This window comes from Mytilus californianus, unplaced genomic scaffold (genome assembly GCF_021869535.1).
Source record: "Mytilus californianus isolate M0D057914Y unplaced genomic scaffold, xbMytCali1.0.p SCAF_2, whole genome shotgun sequence".
Taxonomy (NCBI): domain Eukaryota; kingdom Metazoa; phylum Mollusca; class Bivalvia; order Mytilida; family Mytilidae; genus Mytilus; species Mytilus californianus.
Genome location: NW_026262668.1, coordinates 107662402 through 107681993, shown reverse-complemented (window position 1 = coordinate 107681993; position 19592 = coordinate 107662402). Strand labels below are relative to the sequence as shown.

At 30.9% G+C, this 19592-nt stretch overlaps 1 protein-coding gene across 1 annotated transcript in view; it reads left to right on the top strand.

Moving 5' to 3' along the window:
• Positions 1-14810: 14810 nt before the first annotated feature.
• The window catches only part of LOC127730692 (60S ribosomal protein L27-like), a 33244-nt gene continuing 28462 nt past the window's right edge, over positions 14811-19592 (top strand). The window contains exon 1 of the mRNA XM_052239215.1: positions 14811-14859. The gene's annotated coding sequence lies outside the window, so the exon portion shown is untranslated. The remainder of the gene's footprint in view (positions 14860-19592) is intronic.

Genomic DNA, 19592 nt, shown 5'->3' with positions numbered 1-19592 from the left:
TATTTACATTTAAAAATGCATACTGAAGCTATAGGAAATAAAAATTTGTGTCTTTTTTATAATTTCTATACTCAGGTTACATGATACAATAAATCTGAGCATAAAAGGACTCTTGCATTCAACTTTTTTTGCAGACAGTATGGTCTGATACAAAGATTTTTCACTTTTTAGTGAAAAACTTGCATGCAATTTTAGCCTCAGTAGGCTTATATTTGAACCACTTGCTATTTAACATAAGAAAAGAAAGATACTATGTGAAATGAAACAGGTACAAAAGACATTGTGAAGTGCTTTTAATACAAATTTAGTGAAATCTTTATTATGGACTTCAACTTTTATGTACCTAGGTCCTCACATTTAACTTGATCCAAACAGGCCGTTACACGAGGGTCATTTATACAACACATTTTGCACATATTGTCTGAGATAATCTTATTTTCTGTAGATTCAGAGTTCACAAATGAGTAATACAACTGGGTTAAAGCATAGAAACACAAATATTGACACAGGAAAACCTGTCACATAGAAAGTCAGAATGCCACTTATGCATCAAAATTGAAAAAGCTTTGAAATGCTTATTTTGACCATATAATGCCAAAATGAATAATTTCTGCAGAATTTCTATCAAATAAAAGTTTAAATCCTTTAGTTTCATGCTATTTGACAAATTGACACCATTAAATCATTCAGGGAAGTTGCCAAAGTACAGATTCTATATTTACTGATTTCGCCTCTTATAATAGGATAGAAAAATTTGACCAATCTTAATAAAACTTGGTATGACTAAAGCTTAATAAATTATGAGACTGCTGACAAAGTTTCATGGCAATAGGATATTTATTATAGACAATATGATAAATTCTATATTCAACTTCGCGTGTTAAATTTTGACGTTTAAATTGAAAAATTTCAACTATCAACATTTGGGGCTTTAAAAATCAAAATATTGCAAAAAATTACATTTTAAAGGCCTTAATATATTACATATTATCTATTTAAAGCAATAGAATACTCATTTGATTTATCAGACTTATCACAATTATTTAAAAGTCAAATTTATATGAGCCTGTGCCAAAAAATGGAGGTTTTCCAATGAAGGGGGGCCTTACATGAAGATGTATTATTTTCCAGCAATTTTAAATTTGTGGAGTTTTTTGGTTATAAATAATCCTTACATATGTATTAAATGTACTTTAAATGGAAAGAAAAATTACAAATAGCATACCATATTAGTATAAAAGGGTCTTAAGCCAAGTAAGACTGAAAATAATTTAGGGTCAATTTAGGCCGTAGCACATATTTACATTTAAAAATGCATACTGAAGCTATAGGAAATAAAAATTTGTGTCTTTTTTATAATTTCTATACTCAGGTTACATGATACAATAAATCTGAGCATAAAAGGACTCTTGCATTCAACTTTTTTTGCAGACAGTATGGTCTGATACAAAGATTTTTCACTTTTTAGTGAAAAACTTGCATGCAATTTTAGCCTCAGTAGGCTTATATTTGAACCACTTGCTATTTAACATAAGAAAAGAAAGATACTATGTGAAATGAAACAGGTACAAAAGACATTGTGAAGTGCTTTTAATACAAATTTAGTGAAATCTTTATTATGGACTTCAACTTTTATGTACCTAGGTCCTCACATTTAACTTGATCCAAACAGGCCGTTACACGAGGGTCATTTATACAACACATTTTGCACATATTGTCTGAGATAATCTTATTTTCTGTAGATTCAGAGTTCACAAATGAGTAATACAACTGGGTTAAAGCATAGAAACACAAATATTGACACAGGAAAACCTGTCACATAGAAAGTCAGAATGCCACTTATGCATCAAAATTGAAAAAGCTTTGAAATGCTTATTTTGACCATATAATGCCAAAATGGATAATTTTTGCAGAATTTCTATCAAATAAAAGTTTAAATCCTTTAGTTTCATGCTATTTGACAAATTGACACCATTAAATCATTCAGGGAAGTTGCCAAAGTACAGATTCTATATTTACTGATTTCGCCTCTTAGGTCCGAGTACACAGTTATTTCGTAGTGCATTTCTTTTAGACAATAAATGAAAATAAAAAAAATCCCACCTGCGCTTTCTCAATAATATTTTTACAGTGTGTTGTACTACTTTTGGGACAAATCATATCAAAATTATAGAAAACTTCATCGGCTCTAACTCAAAATATGGACAATTCTATGTTAAGGGGGTCTTGAAATCTTTTGACAGCTTCCGAAGTGCTAATTTTTAACCTTTTTCAGCTGGACCAAATCACTACTTAACTTTACAATTCATGACCCAAATTTTTTTACAGTGTAATTTCATCCCCCTACTTGCTATTTGAGGCATAAAACATGAAGGAATACATTTGGAAGGGGTACTAAAAAAATTGGCAAGCAACACACTGTCCACACTAGGAACTTTATTCGTGGACAACGAAAATCAAAGGACGATAACTGTGTACTCGGACCTAATAGGATAGAAAAATTTGACCAATCTTAATAAAACTTGGTATGACTAAAGCTTAATAAATTATGAGACTGCTGACAAAGTTTCATGGCAATAGGATATATATTATAGACAATATGATAAATTCTATATTCAACTTCGCGTGTTAAATTTTGACGTTTAAATTGAAAAATTTCAACTATCAACATTTGGGGCTTTAAAAATCAAAATATTGCAAAAAATTACATTTTAAAGGCCTTAATATATTACATATTATCTATTTAAAGCAATAGAATACTCATTTGATTTATCAGACTTATCACAATTATTTAAAAGTCAAATTTATATGAGCCTGTGCCAAAAAATGGAGGTTTTCCAATGAAGGGGGGCCTTACATGAAGATGTATTATTTTCCAGCAATTTTAAATTTGTGGAGTTTTTTGGTTATAAATAATCCTTACATATGTATTAAATGTACTTTAAATGGAAAGAAAAATTACAAATAGCATACCATATTAGTATAAAAGGGTCTTAAGCCAAGTAAGACTGAAAATAATTTAGGGTCAATTTAGGCCGTAGCACATATTTACATTTAAAAATGCATACTGAAGCTATAGGAAATAAAAATTTGTGTCTTTTTTATAATTTCTATACTCAGGTTACATGATACAATAAATCTGAGCATAAAAGGACTCTTGCATTCAACTTTTTTTGCAGACAGTATGGTCTGATACAAAGATTTTTCACTTTTTAGTGAAAAACTTGCATGCAATTTTAGCCTCAGTAGGCTTATATTTGAACCACTTGCTATTTAACATAAGAAAAGAAAGATACTATGTGAAATGAAACAGGTACAAAAGACATTGTGAAGTGCTTTTAATACAAATTTAGTGAAATCTTTATTATGGACTTCAACTTTTATGTACCTAGGTCCTCACATTTAACTTGATCCAAACAGGCCGTTACACGAGGGTCATTTATACAACACATTTTGCACATATTGTCTGAGATAATCTTATTTTCTGTAGATTCAGAGTTCACAAATGAGTAATACAACTGGGTTAAAGCATAGAAACACAAATATTGACACAGGAAAACCTGTCACATAGAAAGTCAGAATGCCACTTATGCATCAAAATTGAAAAAGCTTTGAAATGCTTATTTTGACCATATAATGCCAAAATGGATAATTTTTGCAGAATTTCTATCAAATAAAAGTTTAAATCCTTTAGTTTCATGCTATTTGACAAATTGACACCATTAAATCATTCAGGGAAGTTGCCAAAGTACAGATTCTATATTTACTGATTTCGCCTCTTAATAGGATAGAAAAATTTGACCAATCTTAATAAAACTTGGTATGACTAAAGCTTAATAAATTATGAGACTGCTGACACAGTTTCATGGCAATAGGATATATATTATAGACAATATGATAAATTCTATATTCAACTTCGCGTGTTAAATTTTGACGTTTAAATTGAAAAATTTCAACTATCAACATTTGGGGCTTTAAAAATCAAAATATTGCAAAAAATTACATTTTAAAGGCCTTAATATATTACATATTATCTATTTAAAGCAATAGAATACTCATTTGATTTATCAGACTTATCACAATTATTTAAAAGTCAAATTTATATGAGCCTGTGCCAAAAAATGGAGGTTTTCCAATGAAGGGGGGCCTTACATGAAGATGTATTATTTTCCAGCAATTTTAAATTTGTGGAGTTTTTTGGTTATAAATAATCCTTACATATGTATTAAATGTACTTTAAATGGAAAGAAAAATTACAAATAGCATACCATATTAGTATAAAAGGGTCTTAAGCCAAGTAAGACTGAAAATAATTTAGGGTCAATTTAGGCCGTAGCACATATTTACATTTAAAAATGCATACTGAAGCTATAGGAAATAAAAATTTGTGTCTTTTTTATAATTTCTATACTCAGGTTACATGATACAATAAATCTGAGCATAAAAGGACTCTTGCATTCAACTTTTTTTGCAGACAGTATGGTCTGATACAAAGATTTTTCACTTTTTAGTGAAAAACTTGCATGCAATTTTAGCCTCAGTAGGCTTATATTTGAACCACTTGCTATTTAACATAAGAAAAGAAAGATACTATGTGAAATGAAACAGGTACAAAAGACATTGTGAAGTGCTTTTAATACAAATTTAGTGAAATCTTTATTATGGACTTCAACTTTTATGTACCTAGGTCCTCACATTTAACTTGATCCAAACAGGCCGTTACACGAGGGTCATTTATACAACACATTTTGCACATATTGTCTGAGATAATCTTATTTTCTGTAGATTCAGAGTTCACAAATGAGTAATACAACTGGGTTAAAGCATAGAAACACAAATATTGACACAGGAAAACCTGTCACATAGAAAGTCAGAATGCCACTTATGCATCAAAATTGAAAAAGCTTTGAAATGCTTATTTTGACCATATAATGCCAAAATGGATAATTTTTGCAGAATTTCTATCAAATAAAAGTTTAAATCCTTTAGTTTCATGCTATTTGACAAATTGACACCATTAAATCATTCAGGGAAGTTGCCAAAGTACAGATTCTATATTTACTGATTTCGCCTCTTAATAGGATAGAAAAATTTGACCAATCTTAATAAAACTTGGTATGACTAAAGCTTAATAAATTATGAGACTGCTGACAAAGTTTCATGGCAATAGGATATATATTATAGACAATATGATAAATTCTATATTCAACTTCGCGTGTTAAATTTTGACGTTTAAATTGAAAAATTTCAACTATCAACATTTGGGGCTTTAAAAATCAAAATATTGCAAAAAATTACATTTTAAAGGCCTTTATATATTACATATTATCTATTTAAAGCAATAGAATACTCATTTGATTTATCAGACTTATCACAATTATTTAAAAGTCAAATTTATATGAGCCTGTGCCAAAAAATGGAGGTTTTCCAATGAAGGGGGGCCTTACATGAAGATGTATTATTTTCCAGCAATTTTAAATTTGTGGAGTTTTTTGGTTATAAATAATCCTTACATATGTATTAAATGTACTTTAAATGGAAAGAAAAATTACAAATAGCATACCATATTAGTATAAAAGGGTCTTAAGCCAAGTAAGACTGAAAATAATTTAGGGTCAATTTAGGCCGTAGCACATATTTACATTTAAAAATGCATACTGAAGCTATAGGAAATAAAAATTTGTGTCTTTTTTATAATTTCTATACTCAGGTTACATGATACAATAAATCTGAGCATAAAAGGACTCTTGCATTCAACTTTTTTTGCAGACAGTATGGTCTGATACAAAGATTTTTCACTTTTTAGTGAAAAACTTGCATGCAATTTTAGCCTCAGTAGGCTTATATTTGAACCACTTGCTATTTAACATAAGAAAAGAAAGATACTATGTGAAATGAAACAGGTACAAAAGACATTGTGAAGTGCTTTTAATACAAATTTAGTGAAATCTTTATTATGGACTTCAACTTTTATGTACCTAGGTCCTCACATTTAACTTGATCCAAACAGGCCGTTACACGAGGGTCATTTATACAACACATTTTGCACATATTGTCTGAGATAATCTTATTTTCTGTAGATTCAGAGTTCACAAATGAGTAATACAACTGGGTTAAAGCATAGAAACACAAATATTGACACAGGAAAACCTGTCACATAGAAAGTCAGAATGCCACTTATGCATCAAAATTGAAAAAGCTTTGAAATGCTTATTTTGACCATATAATGCCAAAATGGATAATTTTTGCAGAATTTCTATCAAATAAAAGTTTAAATCCTTTAGTTTCATGCTATTTGACAAATTGACACCATTAAATCATTCAGGGAAGTTGCCAAAGTACAGATTCTATATTTACTGATTTCGCCTCTTAATAGGATAGAAAAATTTGACCAATCTTAATAAAACTTGGTATGACTAAAGCTTAATAAATTATGAGACTGCTGACAAAGTTTCATGGCAATAGGATATATATTATAGACAATATGATAAATTCTATATTCAACTTCGCGTGTTAAATTTTGACGTTTAAATTGAAAAATTTCAACTATCAACATTTGGGGCTTTAAAAATCAAAATATTGCAAAAAATTACATTTTAAAGGCCTTAATATATTACATATTATCTATTTAAAGCAATAGAATACTCATTTGATTTATCAGACTTATCACAATTATTTAAAAGTCAAATTTATATGAGCCTGTGCCAAAAAATGGAGGTTTTCCAATGAAGGGGGGCCTTACATGAAGATGTATTATTTTCCAGCAATTTTAAATTTGTGGAGTTTTTTGGTTATAAATAATCCTTACATATGTATTAAATGTACTTTAAATGGAAAGAAAAATTACAAATAGCATACCATATTAGTATAAAAGGGTCTTAAGCCAAGTAAGACTGAAAATAATTTAGGGTCAATTTAGGCCGTAGCACATATTTACATTTAAAAATGCATACTGAAGCTATAGGAAATAAAAATTTGTGTCTTTTTTATAATTTCTATACTCAGGTTACATGATACAATAAATCTGAGCATAAAAGGACTCTTGCATTCAATTTTTTTTGCAGACAGTATGGTCTGATACAAAGATTTTTCACTTTTTAGTGAAAAACTTGCATGCAATTTTAGCCTCAGTAGGCTTATATTTGAACCACTTGCTATTTAACATAAGAAAAGAAAGATACTATGTGAAATGAAACAGGTACAAAAGACATTGTGAAGTGCTTTTAATACAAATTTAGTGAAATCTTTATTATGGACTTCAACTTTTATGTACCTAGGTCCTCACATTTAACTTGATCCAAACAGGCCGTTACACGAGGGTCATTTATACAACACATTTTGCACATATTGTCTGAGATAATCTTATTTTCTGTAGATTCAGAGTTCACAAATGAGTAATACAACTGGGTTAAAGCATAGAAACACAAATATTGACACAGGAAAACCTGTCACATAGAAAGTCAGAATGCCACTTATGCATCAAAATTGAAAAAGCTTTGAAATGCTTATTTTGACCATATAATGCCAAAATGGATAATTTTTGCAGAATTTCTATCAAATAAAAGTTTAAATCCTTTAGTTTCATGCTATTTGACAAATTGACACCATTAAATCATTCAGGGAAGTTGCCAAAGTACAGATTCTATATTTACTGATTTCGCCTCTTAATAGGATAGAAAAATTTGACCAATCTTAATAAAACTTGGTATGACTAAAGCTTAATAAATTATGAGACTGCTGACAAAGTTTCATGGCAATAGGATATATATTATAGACAATATGATAAATTCTATATTCAACTTCGCGTGTTAAATTTTGACGTTTAAATTGAAAAATTTCAACTATCAACATTTGGGGCTTTAAAAATCAAAATATTGCAAAAAATTACATTTTAAAGGCCTTAATATATTACATATTATCTATTTAAAGCAATAGAATACTCATTTGATTTATCAGACTTATCACAATTATTTAAAAGTCAAATTTATATGAGCCTGTGCCAAAAAATGGAGGTTTTCCAATGAAGGGGGCCTTACATGAAGATGTATTATTTTCCAGCAATTTTAAATTTGTGGAGTTTTTTGGTTATAAATAATCCTTACATATGTATTAAATGTACTTTAAATGGAAAGAAAAATTACAAATAGCATACCATATTAGTATAAAAGGGTCTTAAGCCAAGTAAGACTGAAAATAATTTAGGGTCAATTTAGGCCGTAGCACATATTTACATTTAAAAATGCATACTGAAGCTATAGGAAATAAAAATTTGTGTCTTTTTTATAATTTCTATACTCAGGTTACATGATACAATAAATCTGAGCATAAAAGGACTCTTGCATTCAACTTTTTTTGCAGACAGTATGGTCTGATACAAAGATTTTTAACTTTTTAGTGAAAAACTTGCATGCAATTTTAGCCTCAGTAGGCTTATATTTGAACCACTTGCTATTTAACATAAGAAAAGAAAGATACTATGTGAAATGAAACAGGTACAAAAGACATTGTGAAGTGCTTTTAATACAAATTTAGTGAAATCTTTATTATGGACTTCAACTTTTATGTACCTAGGTCCTCACATTTAACTTGATCCAAACAGGCCGTTACACGAGGGTCATTTATACAACACATTTTGCACATATTGTCTGAGATAATCTTATTTTCTGTAGATTCAGAGTTCACAAATGAGTAATACAACTGGGTTAAAGCATAGAAACACAAATATTGACACAGGAAAACCTGTCACATAGAAAGTCAGAATGCCACTTATGCATCAAAATTGAAAAAGCTTTGAAATGCTTATTTTGACCATATAATGCCAAAATGGATAATTTTTGCAGAATTTCTATCAAATAAAAGTTTAAATCCTTTAGTTTCATGCTATTTGACAAATTGACACCATTAAATCATTCAGGGAAGTTGCCAAAGTACAGATTCTATATTTACTGATTTCGCCTCTTAGGTCCGAGTACACAGTTATTTCGTAGTGCATTTCTTTTAGACAATAAATGAAAATAAAAAAAATCCCACCTGCGCTTTCTCAATAATATTTTTACAGTGTGTTGTACTACTTTTGGGACAAATCATATCAAAATTATAGAAAACTTCATCGGCTCTAACTCAAAATACGGACAATTCTATGTTAAGGGGGTCTTGAAATCTTTTGACAGCTTCCGAAGTGCTAATTTTTAACCTTTTTCAGCTGGACCAAATCACTACTTAACTTTACAATTCATGACCCAAATTTTTTTACAGTGTAATTTCATCCCCCTACTTGCTATTTGAGGCATAAAACATGAAGGAATACATTTGGAAGGGGTACTAAAAAAATTGGCAAGCAACACACTGTCCACACTAGGGACGATCAAAGGACGATAACTGTGTACTCGGACCAATAGGAACTCAAGCATTTCACACTGTATACATTACAAAAATTCATGTTTATTTTTTATTTTTCTCTATTGTATTTTCCACCTTTTTCATATTTATATATTTAATACAGAGGATGCCAGTATTTATATTAATTTATGTATTGTTCAATATGTATTATTTGTGCAATAGGAGACAGATTTGTAAAAGCAAATTTGCTTGTCACGTTCTGAATCCTTAATATTTATTTCAATTGTATCATATCGTTTTGTGATGATTTATCTGAATAAATATTGTTTAAACCAACCCTAATTTTCTACTTATTAGTAATTTTTCGTAAACAATAAGAATAGTATTTATCTTTTCCGAAACAAATTCGACGATTTAGTTGAAGTTAAGAAAAACTTATTTTAATCGGCATTACTTAATATTTTATTATAGTAAATGTATTAAATTTGTTATAATAGTTTTATCATTTATATTTAATTTTTTATTCTAAATCCACCAGTTTTAACGGTATTCTGTATGCGGACTCAGTTGTTCGCAGAAATATGTTGTTTACATGTATCGAAACATGTAAACAACACATTTCGGCAAACAAGTCAGCATATAGAATACCGACAGTTTCCAGTCCCATTAGTAAAATAATCCAAGGTAAAAATCATGATAAAATTTGATATTTAAAAAACTAAGAAATTCATTTTAAAAATAAATGGAGAATGTGTCTATGGGCCACAGATGCCCCCGCTTGTAAATATGCATGAGTCAACTTCCACATACAGATGCAGGATTCACGTAGTTATTAATAAGATCGTTTTGTGATTATAAGCATTGTGTATAAGTTTCATAATATTTGGTTGAGGCAAACTAAAGTTAGAGAACGGAACGAAATATTCAGACATTTTTATGTTTATAAAGGGCATAACTCATGAAAGGTAACAGTGACGCCACCCAATTTTGAACTTGATCTGTGTTTTGTGGTAATAATCATTGTGTATAAGTTTTGTAACATTTGGTTGAGGCAAATTAAAGTTTTGGGGGACGTACGCGACGGACGGTCGGACCGACGGACAAGGGTAACACTTAATTCCCCTCCGCTACGGCGGAGGCAGAATAAGTACTAAAACAAGAATATGGGCCACTTTAAAGATGATAAGAAATAAAAAAGTGAAGATCTGTGTGAAAATTAAAAACTAAGCATTTAACTGTAAACAAAGCGTCTGCAGCAAGCAAAAAATAAGTGAAAGGTTTTACTAACTATAATACCAGGTTTAATCCACCATTTTCTACATAAGAAATATTCATGGAATATTTTTGTGTGTGGTTTGTGTTGCTCGGGCTTTGGTTTTCTATGTTGTGTTTTGTGTACTGTTGTTTGTCTATTTGTCTTTTTCTTTTTTAGCCATGGCGTTGTCAGTTTATTTCCTACTTATAAGTTTGATTGTCCCTTTGGTATCCTTCGTCTCTTTTTTATGGACTTTATGAACGACTTTGTGTTCTTGTCTTTCATGTTTGCTTATGTTCTTTGTCTATAGTGTCTGTATGCTTTTTTGTTTTTCTTTGTTGATATAGTTGTTTGTTTTTATAGTGATTAAGATTATAACACAATGTTGACTGCTGTATCCCAAATTTTGACATTTTTAGGCTATTGGTACTTTACGGAACGGAACGGAATTTCATTTAAGGTTTCCATAAGGGGCATCTATCAAAATTTCGAAAAATCTTTAAAACAAAATAAACTTTAAATTTTGCTGTTTACGGTTTTCAATATACAGATAACACAATTGTATACTAAATCTCACCTTCATATGTAAAATGTGAAATAATGTATAACATCGGGAAATATCCTGTAGATGTACATTTATGTCCTGATAAATTATCATGAATTTGACATTGGCAGGTCAGAGAAAAAAGTCTTACTCCTTTCATTCATTATGATATGTAAGAAGACAGACCTCCCGTCGTCCTTTCCGGCGATGATTAGAAACATTTTGATTCTGATTTTAACTTTTGAAATTTGTTATTCCGTTTCGTTCCGTTCCGCAAAGTACCAATTGCTCTGAGGAATTGGTATTTAACGGAATCAACGGAAACAGAAATCTATGTAAAAGACGGTATGATTCATTTTTTTTGTCTTACACCTCTTTTTTTAAATGAGATGTAAGTGTTTAAGATATGCATTCAATAACCGGATCACTAATTTATATGAAATAGGCAAGTCAAACAAAAAGTATTACTCCTTTCATTCGTAATTATATCTAAGAAGACAAGACATCCCGTCGTCCTTTCCGACGATGATTAGAAACATTGATTCTGATTTTAACTTTCTAAATTTGCTATTCCGTTCCGCAAAGTACCAATTGCTCTAAGGAATTGGTATTTAACGGAATCAACGGAAACAGTCATCTATGTAAAAGACGGCATGCTTCATTTTTTTGTCTTACGCCTCTTTTTTTAAATGAGTGGTAAGTGTTTCAGATATACATTCAATAACCGGATCAATAATTTATATGAAATAGGCAAGACCAACAAAAAGTATTACTCTTTTCATTCGTAATTATATCTAAGAAGACAAGACTTCCCGTCGTCCTTTCCGACGATGATTAATATTGATTCTGATTTTAACTTTTTGAATTTGTTATTCCGTTCCGTTCCGTTCCGCAAAGTACCAATTGCTCTGAGGAATTGGTATTTAACTGAATCGAACGGAAACAGATATCTATGTAAAGAAAGTAATATTATATTTTTTTGTTTTTTAAATGAAAAGGAAAAAAGAAAAGGGGGCAAGATCTTTTCTCTTAAGGTGTTTTAAACTGTTGTTAACTGTTACATTGTACTTAAAAATATATGTGCTGTTAACTGTTATTAACTAGTTATAGTTGTTATCTGTTTTCTTAAAATTGTCATTATTGTTAACTGTTATTTGAAAAAAATACCCATGTTAGCTGTTTTAATGGTCAGTTCACTGTTAACTGTTCGTTTACCCATTTTGATATAGCAAAATGTGTAAAATAAATGTGCCTCGCTTCGATCGGCACTGACAAAACTAACAATACTTTCATGCATATAGAATAGGTAATGAGACAAAAAATGTGCTTAATTAGAGTAAGTTGATACATGTAAATGAGATCACACTAGCTAAGCATATCGGAAAAAGTTTCATGATATCACTACCTCCACTCCATCCTGAAGTTCATTATCTTCTACTGATACAATGCATGCTTTATTGAAATTGATAATATTATTCAACATCAAACAATGTATTTAAAAAATGTAAAGGTGTTGAAATTTTTATGTCTTTCAAATTTTTATTTTTGCCTCTCGTCTTCTCTTATAGAAAAAAAATGACCGGTCCCTAAATGGACTATATCAGACTGTATTGAAACCCCCTATTGCATGCAAGGCTAGGGAGGGTGTACACACTTCTTAAAAGCTACTCTAGAGGCCTCGGTGGCTCGGTTGCCGAGTGGTCTAAGTAGTTCTGCTACTGTAATCACTAGCCAGTCAACACTGAGGATTATGAGTTCGAACCCAGCTCGTGTGGGTACTCTCGACTCTTATCTCGAAGGTCAGTGGTTTTCTCCAGGCACTCCGGCTTCCTCCACCAATAAAAATTAGCAGCCACGAAATAGCCCAAAAGTGGTGCTTAAAAGTGGCGTTAAAACATAAAAATTTATAAAAAAAATCAAATTAAACACTGCTATATATATACGAAGATGTGCAAAACATTTTGGTGTACTTTTTTGAAAAAATTAAGAGAAAATAAACGAGAAGGTATTCAGTAAATTTTGCAGTTGATATTATAAGATCATATTTATATTAGGGTAAACAATCATGCGTTTCTAATTGGTCTGTCTTGTTTGATCTTTTAGTTTTGGTTAGATATTGTGCCATTTTGTCGTGCCTTTAGATTTGTTTGCTTTTATTGTGTTGGGGCCATCCTGAGCTGACTGCCTGTTGGTTGGTAGTTCCGGCTCTGTCGAAGGTTATGTGGTAAGATCTGGATGCATTTTTGTGTATTTAATACATTGGTAGTCTGAGATTACTCTGACGGCCAACGGCTGTTTTTCCAGACAAGCTGGGGCCGTGGGACTTTTGCCAGACAAGCTGGGGCCGTTGATTCCGTTAAATACCAATTCCTCAGAGCAATTGGTACTTTGCGGAACGGAATAATCAATTGAAAAAGTTAAAATCAGAATCAATATTAATCATCGTCGGAAAGGACAACATCCCGTTGTGTCTTGTCTTCTTAGATATAATTACGCCGGAATGAAAGGAGTAATACTTTTTGTTTGACTTGCCTATTTCATATAAATTATTGTTCTGGTTATTGAATGTATATCTAAAACACTTACCACTTATTTAAAAAAAAGTGTTAAGACAACAACAAAAAAAGGAATCATACCGTCTTTTACATATGTCTGTTTCCGTTGATTCCGTTAAATACCAATTCCTCAGAGCAATTGGTACTTTGCGGAACGGAACGGAACGGAATAACAAATTTCAAAGTTAAAATCAGAATCAAAATGTTTCTAATCATCGCCGGAACTGAGGACGACGTGAGGTCTGTCTTCTTAGATATCATAATGAATGAAAGGAGTAAGACTTTTTTCTCTGACCTGTCAATGCGTCAAATTCAGGACATGCATGTATATATCTACAGGATATTTCCCGATGTTATACATTATTACACATTTTACATATAAAGATGAGATTTAGTATACAATCGTGTTATCTGTATATTGAAAACTGTAAACAGCGAAATTTAAAGTTTGTTTTGTTTTAAAGATTTTTCGAAATTTTGATAGATGCCCCCTATGGATACCTTAAATGAAATTCCGTTCCGTAAAGTACCAATAGCCACATTTTTACCTATTATGTCTGTTTGTTTTGCGCACACATTGTTGTCAATATAATGGAATTCTATGCGACTCTCATACAAGTGAGAGGTTTATCTAGCTATAAAGAGGCCCCTCATTGTGAGGTCCAAGTAATCACACAATCACATTTTTTTGCCAATCATTAATCATTAATTATTTTTTTAAACAAGATAGTCAAATAATCAAAAATACAGTCCTAGATTATCGAATAATCAAATAATCATGAAATATTTGGTCTGGTAATCAAATAATCACTATAAAAATGGCCACGTAATCCCTTAATCAAAAACCCCATTAGGAGCGCGCGGGCTCTATAAAACCAGGTTTAATCCACTATTTTCTACTTATTAAAGGAAAATCCTGTACCAAATCGGGAATATGACAGTTGTTTTCCATTCGTTTGATGTGTTTGAGCTTTTGATTAATATTAATATTCGATAAAGGACTTTCCGTTTTGGATTTTCCTTGGAGTTCGGTATTTTTGATCATTTTTGTTATTTACTTGCTACGGAATTTATGGGTTGTCGCCTACTATGATCCGGACTTTTGTATTTCATATCGTCGTGGACGAGATTTAAACGTTCTTTTCTTCTTCGGCCATTACCCAAAGGCAAGTGTTGTGACTAGGAATAGACAATCCACCGTCATCATCATTCAGAAATAAATATTTTTTCTTTCTAGCAATAAATATATGATCCTATGTATCATAGCATAACTTCAGACACCCTATTTCTGATTTATAACTTAAAATACGTCCGCTAAATTCACTATTAATCCTCGTCATAGAGCAATTTTCGGTGTTCCATTTATAGCTTATTTTTTATGGTTTAGAAGTACCACTCGGTACTGAAAACCAAAAGTATTTGTACTTTTTGTAGAATTCTGTCTTATTCGTGTGTATGATTTACAACCACACGATCTGTCCAAGAGTAAGTTATATGTACAACCCTACTCCAAAAAAAAGGATAAGTCTGGGAACTGTTCACTTCAACTATGATTTATTAACAAATTTTCATAACATACAAATCTGAACATGAAATATGTCGATAATTCTCTCTGCCAGACTCTGGGGCCTGCAAGGAAGACAATTTATGAGACTTGCATTTTGAACCAAATGTAGCCAGTGTTTGTTTGAAACATTGGTGTGTTACTGTTAAATTTTACATGTATTATTCTGTTTTTTGTAAGAGTCAGTGTTGATAATTGATGGTCTCATTTGTAAAATTTGTCTTTAAGTTTCGTGTGTACCCTTGGGCTAAAATGACTGTTTTCCCATCAAAAATTTTCTGGGTACAGACAAAATGTGATGATGTGTATCTGGAAAAGTTTGAGACAGCACGCCTTGAGGCTTGATCAATAAAATTCAAAATTTTAGTTTTAGATAATTAATTGCTTTGCACATTTTTCTTCTCTTCAAAAGTTCAAAAGTTGATAAACTTGAAACAGTTGTTTCACTTTTTATGGTCCACTCAGTGACACCATGTAAATCACTAATTATTATTGTCCCTCTATTGAGTATTGTCCATGTCAATCAATACAGTTCAATTCAATCATAATTTACTTATGGGGAAGTTATCAAACCTTCCCAACTTAATTTATTTTGACATCTTCTGTAGGAATGAAAAAGTGGAAAATGGTATGCCTTAAAACTTTTCCAGATACACAGGCTTGTCTGTAGTGGAGTAAATTTTAAGGTGAAAACGCAGCCATTTTAGTCAAATGGTCAGCATGAATCTTAGCGTATAGAGTTTTCACACTGTCACTGGTTGCAAACTTGTATGTACATGATGTATGATAATATAGCTGGCAACTATTGTATACAATTAATTAGTATGATGCAGGTGCTAGCTATGTTATGATTATCTACAGAAGTTTATTTGTGCCAGTTTGTTCCATTTATCATTATACTTTTGGGTTATCAGATATACGAATTTGCTGGAATTCATATGCTTCTTGAACTTCTTTATGAAAAATCCCCAAAATTAACGAAATTTATGGACCACATCATGGCACATGTCAAGTGTCTTTCAGTGCTCAAGTGGTAGGGTAAAAAATTGGGCCCTCTCTTACTTTTACCATTTAGGCCCCTGTCCACATTGTCCTTTATTGGGATAAAATTGCCCAAAACTGTAAATTGTAGTTCTAGAAATGTAAGTTGTTGTCCTTTTCTACTGATTGTAATATATCTTAGATCTAGTGGCACTGATCCACGAAAAAAAAAAATGTTTATTAGTTTTTATCTAGCTTCTACATACATGTATCTTTAGCAGTTGAGTAAAAAAGATTGATGGTTTCTTACTGTCCACATCCTCAATTTTGATCTAAATTGAAAGTCATTCCAGAGATGATGCTAATAATATTGTTCTGATGATTGGAATAAGTTGGAAATCGGTTTTTGCTTGGTGATGTCGATAATCGATTGGGATTTTGTTCAGTCTATTGTCGTTAGAGTTTCCGGACTTATAGCATATTAACTTCCGGTCCGTTTCCAGTTTGCATTTTACATACGTGGTCAAACAAATTGTAACAAAATCTATCAATAGGTGACAATAACAATGTCTATCATCCTTTAATCAAAGACATAAGCAATTTCTTTCTTTATAAATGTGGTAAAGGCATTGACTTGTTCATATTTTATTTAAAATAAATAACTTTTTTAAAATGAAACATTTTCTTTCACTTCCAGTACTTGTTGCTTGAGAGCATACATAAAATCATTCTGATTTTCAACAAAATAAATTTGTTGCTATATTAGAACGTGGTGCAGATTGCTTTTTATTAATGTTTCATCCATTTGTTGCATTAAACCGTCATATTCCTTTCCAAATTGCTTGTCAAACATCGTTTATTTTTGTAAATTTTTCTTCTTTGTCCCCCATTGAAATATGTACGAGACCAACTATGAAGGAATTCTGTATTCTTACGATTATAAGTACAGATGCATGAATGACACCGCTGACAGAAAAATAATGACCACAAAAGTGAAAAATATGCATTCCACACAAAATAACAGACATTGGTTGGATCCCCTTAGTTAAATGTATATATTTCAATGCAAATGCATTATTTTATTTATTAATTTTAAATTGCTTAAACATGCAATACTTTATATATCTTTATTTAATGAGAAGCATTAAGGTTCATCAAAAGGAATTGAAAAATATGGCCGTGTTTACACCACAAAATCTACTATGACTACAGACAAACTGATGCATCTAGGAAAGTTTTAAGGCATGGCAGGACCTAGATATATAAAAGTTATATGTAGTCTATGATTCAGAAGATTAAAAACTTACCTGGATTTTGATGTGCATTTTTAGCCAGTCTGCAGAAGATAGCAAAATAAACAAATGCATTTAGAATAAAGCAAAGTGCTCTCAACCAATGAAATTGTAGGATCTGATGCCTCTTAGTTGTGAAGAATGAATGCAAATCATGTTCTTAGTAAGGGATTATCCTATTATTTGGGTCTATTTACAGTTCAAAACAAAGAGTTTCTATAAATGAGTTACAACTGCCCCCAAGCACATTTATCAGATTGAAAGGATTTATCACACAGTGACTAAAAGTTGAATTGTGAAACAAAGAAAAAACTCTAAATAAGTTGAAGTTTACTGTGCAGTAAAATTGGTACCGTGAATGTTATTATTATAATATTCTTCAAATTACTAAATAATTAAACAATATCAAGGCATTTGCAAAAAAAGAAAAAAAAAAGAAGCTTTGAAATAAAAAAAAACAACAACTTAATATTTAGCTTTCAAAAACTTTGATTACTGGATCAGCAGTTTGGAAGAATAGTTATTTCCAATATTCTGACAAAATAAAAAAATTAATTTAAAAAAACAGGAATTTAATTTTAGTTTTGAACATATTAAAAACTTTTAAAGGCATTTTATTTGAAAATTTCCCTGACATAATGAAATAGTATTTGATGTAAAAAGCCAGACCAAAATATTGGCTGTTAAATAAAATTTAGTTGTAACTCAAATGTATCATTTGATTTACATGTAAACTGTAAATTAAAAAAAAGGATAATTTCTCACTAAAATATTACATGATATACATTCATACTCACAATCAGGAAACATATACAATTCCTACAATTTCTTTGTTCTGTTGTGTCACCTAATATCTATAACGAATATTTTTTAAAAATAATTCCCAAATGATATGAAAGTCCTTCCATCACTAAAACTTATCCATAAATGAAATGCCTAAAAAGGAAGTCATGCATTAATTAAAAACATTGCACTGACAATGAAACTAATTCTTAAATACAACCAATTAAGAGATCATTTGAGAACCTTGACCACTTTACAATATTCTAAGTTTGTAAGAGAATGATAATCCCTTACTTCATGATAAGTACTCGCTAACGCTCGTACTTAATCATGAAGAAAGGGATTATCATTCTCTTACATATACGAGTTTCATTTGATAGGTCCACTCAGTTACACAGTTTAAATCCCCTATTGTTTGCAGATGTCTATTGTCCATTTAAATCAATACTACTCACAACATTTATTATATGAGGGGAGCTTCTCAAACCTCTTTCCCAACTTAGTTTATTTTGGCACCTTCTGCAGGAATGAAAAAAAATGAATAGCAAAATCCAGAAAAGTTTATAATTTTCTGAAACATAAAATGCATTTAAAATTTAACTATCTAGTTCCTGCCATGCCTTAAAACTTTTCCAGGTGCACAGGTTTGTCTGTACTCAGAGTAAAATTTGTGGTGTAAATAAGGCCATATTAGTCAAAAGGTTATGTTGAACCTTAAAATTTTGATACAGCTATGTATTTGAAATAATGTGAGTGATGCCATTGAAATTTAGAAATTTTAGTGTCGTCGGTAATAAATGATATGGAATATATGCATTAGACATATACAATGTGGCTGAATGCATGATTTCATATAAAAAAAAAGAACAAGGTATAATGATGCGATTATAACCGATAGTTTTGGTTGCTCTCAACCGATAGTAATAGGTAATCGGTGGATAATTTCAACCGATTATCCAACACTAGATGCTAATCATCTGCCCTGTCAGACCAGGGGGGTGGGGAGAATTTTAGAGGGTATGGCAAATGTGTTTGACCCAATGACTGACTAAAATGAAATTTCTGTTGGTCCTGGTTCTTCCCATTGTCTCGCATGAAGAATCCTTGTTTACCTTTAATTAAGTCGAAATTCATAAACAAAATGGTCAAATCAGTAAACATAACTGTTTTATAAGCATTTCAGCTAAATATCATGAACCAGTTTTCATCCAGGATTTGTTTCACATCCTATCAGTTATTATTGTAATTAGTTGACTGTTTGCAGTTTCCTTTATATCTG